The sequence below is a fragment of the Gorilla gorilla genome, chromosome 13, assembly GCF_029281585.2.
Source record: "Gorilla gorilla gorilla isolate KB3781 chromosome 13, NHGRI_mGorGor1-v2.1_pri, whole genome shotgun sequence".
In the NCBI taxonomy this organism is placed as follows: Eukaryota; Metazoa; Chordata; class Mammalia; order Primates; family Hominidae; genus Gorilla; species Gorilla gorilla.
Window position 1 is genome coordinate 86,677,371 of NC_073237.2, and position 6,691 is coordinate 86,684,061.

General features: G+C 40.9%; 1 pseudogene across 1 annotated transcript; it reads left to right on the plus strand.

Annotated features, from left to right (window-relative positions):
- The first annotated feature begins 34 nt into the window (after window positions 1–34).
- On the plus strand, window positions 35–975 carry LOC134756942 (olfactory receptor 7E24-like; annotated as a pseudogene). The gene has a single exon (XR_010130436.1). The product of XR_010130436.1 is annotated as an olfactory receptor 7E24-like (transcript).
- The last annotated feature ends 5,716 nt before the right edge of the window (window positions 976–6,691 follow it).

The window sequence follows — 6,691 nt, forward strand, 5'->3', positions numbered from 1 at the left end:
AGAATTCTTCCTCTTGGGACTCTCAGAGGATCCAGAACTGCAGCCCATCCTTGCTGGGCTATCCCTGTCCATGTATCTGGTCACGGTGCTGAGGAACCTGCTCATCATCCTGGCTGTCAGCTCTGACTCCCACCTCCACACCCCCATGCACTTCTTCCTCTCCAACCTGTGCTGGGCTGACATCAGTTTCACCTCAGCCACGGTTCCCAAGATGACTGTGGACATGCAGTCGCATAGCAGAGTCATCTCTTATGCGGGCTGCCTGACACGGATGTCTTTCTTGGTCCTTTTTGCATGTATAGAAGACATGCTCCTGACTGTGATGGCCTAGGACTGCTTTGTAGCCATCTGTCGCCCTCTGCACTACCCAGTCATCGTGAATCCTCACCTCTGTGGCTTCTTAGTTTTGGTGTCCTTTTTCCTTAGCCTGTTGGATTCCCAGCTGCACAGTTAGATTGTGTTACAATTCGCCTTCTTCAAGAATGTGGAAATCTCTCATTTTGTCTGTGAGCCATCTCAACTTCTCAACCTTGCCTGTTCTGACAGCGTCATCAATAGCATATTCATGTATTTTGATAGTACTATGTTTGGTTTTCTTCCCATTTCAGGGATCCTTTTGTCTTACTATAAAATTGTCCCCTCCATTCTAAGGATTTCATCGTCAGATGGGAAGTATAAAGCCTTCTCCACCTGTGGCTCTCACCTGGCAGTTGTTTGCTTATTTTATGGAACAGGCATTGGCTTGTACCTGACTTCAGCTGTGGCACCACCCCCCAGGAATGGTGTGGTGGCGTCAGTGATGTACGCTGTGGTCACCCCCATGCTGAACCCTTTCATCTACAGCCTGAGAAACAGGGACATTCAAAGCGCCCTGTGGAGGCTGCGCAGCAGAACAGTCGAATCTCATGATCTCTTCCATCCTTTTTCTTGTGTGGGTTAGAAAGGGCAACCACATTAAATCCCTACATCTGCAAATCCTGCCCCTTAGTCACATTATTTTTGTGGCTTGATGGCTTTATTCCTTTCCGCATTTCCTATGTGAATATTGTTTTCTTCGTTATGCCTTTAACTGGAGTGGGTGAGGATTCTGGGATCCTTTGTTTAGCAGAAACCTCATGACTGAATCCTCTATACCTAGGCGGCCTCCTTTAGTTTCTGAGCAATAACCCTGTCATCCAGGTGGAATCACAACCATCTTTTTATATACGGGAAGTCCTCACTTCGTTTTGGAATTCCCTGAAAATTGACTTTATGGAAGCAATGTACGGCAGGTCCTCCAACACCACTGGTGCGTTCAAAGTTGTGTAGTTGTAATGTTGGTGAGGAATAAGTGGTTTCACTATACCTAATCTTGCTTAAAGGTGAAGTTTCCAAGAGACTTTCAAAGATGTTAAGTGAGGACATACTGTACATCAAATTCATATCCTCTTCCAGAGTTCATGTGGAATTTCTTTATAAACTGCTTCTAGAGAATCTATTTAGGCAGGTTATGTGTAGAGATCCATGTCACCGGTCCTCAATCTTGACTTTGAGTCAAATCACCTGGGGAGCTTACAAATGATGAGGCCTGGGTCTCATTACCTGAGATTCTGATTTCCCTGCACCTGTGTATGTGGTTTTTTTTTTTTTTAAACACCAGAGGTGGTTGCAATGATGAAGTTTTTAGAGGCATCAAGCTCCAATGAGTAAGAACAGAAGTTAATTGTAGTATGATTTCTTCAAATATTATCTTCAAATGCATTGTCCATCAACACCATACAAATGTTTATTATGCTGTTGTTTCTTACCATTTAGCATTTTCTATTTTTTCTTTTTCTTTTCTTTTCTTTTTTTTTTTTTTTTGAGGCAGAGTTTCACTCTTGTTGCCCAGGCTGGAGTGCAATGGCATGATCTCGGCTCACTGCAACTTCTGCCTCCCATATTCAAGCGATTCTCCTGTCTCAGCCTTCCAAGTAGCTGGGATTACAGGCATGTGCTACCATGCCTGGCTTTTTTTTTTTTTTTTTTTTGGTATTTTTAGTACAGACAGTGGTTCTCTGTATTGGTCAGGCTGGTCTTGAACTCCCAACCTCAAGTGATCCACCCACTTCCACCTCCCAATATTCTGGGATTACAGGCGTGAGCGACCGCGCCCAGCCACCACTTAGCATTTTCATTTTACATTTGTTGAAATTATAGATTTATACACACTTTGATGCTGCTTTGTTATACACTTGCATATACATAAGACGGGAAATAGAGAAGAATAAAACGGGCACAGTATCCCTGAAGTTTCACATTCCGAGACATGTTAAAAATATTTGCTTTTTAGAAATTTGTTTCAGTTGAGAAACTGGTATACACACACAATGAAGTATTATTCAGCCTAAAAAGGAATAAACAAAATCCTCTCCACTGCAGACAAAATGGATGAGATTGCAGGTCTGTATTATTAAGTGAAATAAGCCAGGCACAGAATGACAAATATTTCCTATCCTCACTTCCATGTAGGAACAAAAAAGAAAATCTTGGCCAGGTGTGGTGGCTCAGGCCTGTAATCCCAGCACTGTGGGAGGCCGAGTCGCACGGATCACTTGAGGTCAGGAGTTCGAGACCCACCTGGCCAACATGGTGAAACCCTGTCTCTACTGAAAACACAAACAATTAGCCGGGCGTGGTGATGCATGCCTGTAGTCTCAGCTACTCGGAGGGCTGAGGCCCAAGAAGCACTTGAACTCGGGAGGCAGAGGTTGCAGCGAGCCCGGATTGTGCCTGTATACTCCAACCTAGTGAGCCAAGATCGGGTTCGTGATTTGGCTCTCGGCCTGGCTGTTGCTGGTTTTTAGAAATGCCACTGATTTTTGCACATTGATTTTGTATCCTGCAACTTTGCTGGAGTTGTTTATCAGCTGAAGGAACTTTTGGGCTGAGACTCCGAGGTTTTCTGTATGTAGAATCATGTCATCTGCAAACAGGGATAGTTTGACTTCCTCTCTTCATATTTGGACACCTTTTATTTCTTTCTCTTCCCTGATTGCTCTGGCCAGGGCTTCCAATACTATGTTGAATAGGAGTGGTGAGAGAGGGCATCCCTGTCTTCTACTGGTTTTTAAAGGGAATGCTTCCAGCTTTTGCCCATTCCCATTCAGTATGATATTGGCTGATGTCATAGATGACTCTCATTATTTTGAGGTACATTCCTTCAATACCTAGTTTATTGAGAACTTTTAGCATGAAGGGATGCTGAATTTTATCGAAGGCCTTTTCTGAGTCTATTGACATAATCATGTGGTTTTTGTCTTTAGCTCTGTTTATGTGGTGAATTATGTTTGCTGATTTGCATGTGTTGAACCAACCTTCAACCAAGTAGGATGAAGCCTACTTGTTTGTGGTGGGTTAACTTTTTGATGTGCTACTGGATTCAGTTAGCAAGTATTTTGTTGAAGATTACTGCATCAATGTTTGTCAAGGATATTGGCCTGAAGTTTTTGCTTTTTATTGTGCCTCTGCCAGGTTTTGGTATCAAGATGATGCTGGCCTCACAGAATGAGTTAGGGAGGAGTCCTTCCTCCTCAATGTTTTGTAATAGTTTCTATAGGAATGGTATCAGCTCTTCTTTGTACATCTGGTAGAATTTGGATGTGAATCCATGTGGTCCTGGGCTTTCTTACTGATTGAATTTCAGAGCTCATTATTGTTCTATTCAGGGAATCAATTTCTTCATGGTTCAGTCTTGGGAGGGTTTATATGTCCAGGAACATACCCATCTCTTCTAGGTTTTCAAATTCTTGTACATAGAGGTGTTTGTAGTAGTTTTGGATAGTTAGTTTTCTGTCTGTGGGGTCAGTGGTAACATCCCCTTTGTCATTTCTAATTGTGTTTATTTGGATCTTCTTTCTTCTTTGTTAGTCTAGCTAGTGGTCTATGTATCTTATTAATTTTTTCAAAAATCTAACTCCTGAATTTATTGGTTTTTTGAATTTTTTTTTGTGTGTCTCAATTTCCTTCAGTTCAGCTCTGAATTTTGTTATTTCTTGTCCGCTGCTAGCCTTGGAGTTGGTTTGCTCTTGCTTCTGTAATTCTTTCAGTTGTGATATTAGGTTGTTAATTTGAGATCCTGCTAACTTTTTGATATGGACGTTTAGTGCTATTACTTTCCCTTTTAACACTGCCTTAGCTGTGTCCCAGAGTTTCTTGTAAGTCAGCAAATCTCTTAATGATTGATTTTCATTGGTGTATTAGTTATTTACTAAAAACTTTATGCAATATACACATGATTGTGTTGATCATTATGCCTTATTTCTGTGCATTAAAAATCCTTCTATACTCACCCTTTGGGATATTTTATAGCAGTTGATCTTTTAAAATCTTATGAGCCCATGGATTTTCATGGGATTATTATTCTCTTTGTGTTGCTGAAATGGTTTGAACTTGGTGGCGGAGCCCCTTCAAGGAGCATCTTTGCTCCAGCATTATGTAGGATATATTTCAAACTATTCTCACTCTTCCAATAAAAAGATGTGTAGCCTCAACTTGATGTTTTCTGCCTGTGGAAATGCCTATAGTCTTTTCACAGAGCTACACTTTTCATTTAGTGGAAACAACGATCTGATTGTTTTTCCTGAGCACAAGTAATAGCTGAAATCACTTTTCAGTAATTTTAGAGATGTAAACTAAAAATAAAATTCTAAGCCCACACTGACTGAACAGACCCCCAGTTGGCCAAGGGGACCCCAGGAAAAACTTAAAAACTTAGTTCCCAGCCACAGTGGGATGGGAGGTCATACAGGCCCTTTTTTTACCCCTTCTCTTTTATGGTTTGGACACAAGTAACCAGCCTTAATGTTAAAATAGAGATCATAAGACTGACAGAACAGACTCTTTGTGACAATAAGATACCAAATTATAAACAAGATCTAAGACCATACCAGGCAAGGGTTAAATTACACATCTCTACACCTAATGAACAAACTATGTTCTAGCTGCCACAGGTTTTTCTTTTTCTCCAGCAGGTAAATAAGCACTGCTCTTGAGATAAGTAATATTAAAACAATTTGCAGCTCCACCAGATGCTGACTAACTTACCGCCTGTTCCACTAGCCATAGCTACAGCTTTGATTGGACAAGAGACTGATTTCAGTAACTTTCTCCTGATAAGAAGACCACTGACCATGGACTGGCCCTGGCTGGCTGTGCTCTTGCGTGCATTCGTGTTCTTAAAAGACCTTCTGATGTGCAGGGCCTTACTATAATACATTTCAATGTTAAGTCACCACCCCAAAGTGAACATGCATGTTACATGCATGTTTGCTCGATAAGCATGTGTCAGGACCACCTTCATGAATATTCATAGCTCCTCCTGTAACCTGTTGAGTATTTATATTTATCCAACCTATTTGGCATAAAGCTCCTGCCCTAACCCCTCCTCCTTCAGAGTGCCTGTCTCTGGGCTTGGCTGGAGGCCCACTTTCTAGCCTGAGGGATGGTCACCTTTTACAAGAAATAATGTCTCCTCTCTTTTTCTAAATTTGTAAATTGTATTTATTAATTTTTTTAAGTTAATAGAGGCAAAGCTAGAAATTGAGTTTCTTTCTTTTTTTGTTTTTTTCTACAAGAGCATGAGTTCACATTTCTGCTTCCATTTGAACTACACATTTGAATTTTATGTATTGTCCTTATAGAGAAAAAATTTCCGGCCGGGTGCGGTGGCCCACTCCTGTAATCCCAGCACTTTGTGAGGCCAAGACGGGCGGATCACGAGGTCAGGAGATACAGACCATCCTGGCTAACACGGTGAAACTCCCTCTCCACTAAAAATACAAAAAAAAAAAAAAAAAAAAAAAATTAGCCGGGCCTGGTGGCAGGCGCCTGTAGTCCCAGCTACTCAGGAGGCTGAGGCGGGAGAATGGCGTTGAACGTGGGAAGCGGAGCTTGCAGTGAGCCGAGATTGCGACACTGCACTCCAACCTGGGCGGCAGAGCGAGACTCCATCTCAAAAAAAAAAAAAAAAAATTCACTCCATTTTCTGAGCCTCTGTTACAGACAACATTCTTTTAACATATGTGTCATAACACTGTGACTTATGCTAGATTATAATAGTGCCTAAAGTTTTTATAACAAATTGCGTGCCTACAGGCCTAGTTGTTGGACGCCTCATTAAGGGTATGATTCTACTTCTTTTCTTTTATGGGACTGACGCGTTTTTTCAACAAATACTATTGGATGCTTTATTATGTTCCCCTTAAAATTATCCCGAATAGCCTCCACATTATATTGACAAAGAGGGACAAATTCATCGCTACTCATTTCTGGAAATTTCAATGAGAATAAGCACAATAATAATAGTTTAAAGTATATTTCTAGATATTTTTCAATCTCCCCAGGAACTGAAAAGTTGTAGTTTTTTTTCTCTTTCAAAATTGGAAGTGTTGTTTTTGGATGAGTGAAAGGAGGATGTAGAAAATGATTCCACAGCTACCAGATTGTCTAGAACGGGATTTCCTTTTCTGATTGACAGTTTACCATGTTAGAATAACAGATTCTCATGAGGAGGACAGTGCATCACAAAAATTGGTCAGAACATGTTGTCATGAGGTTGATGCTTTCATTCTGGGGCCTTTATAGGGATGTTTGGGAAAAGTTCATAAAAGGGATCCTTGTTGCTCAAAGCTATCCTCTTTTTTTTTTTTTTTTAATTCTTATTTAGTTTGTC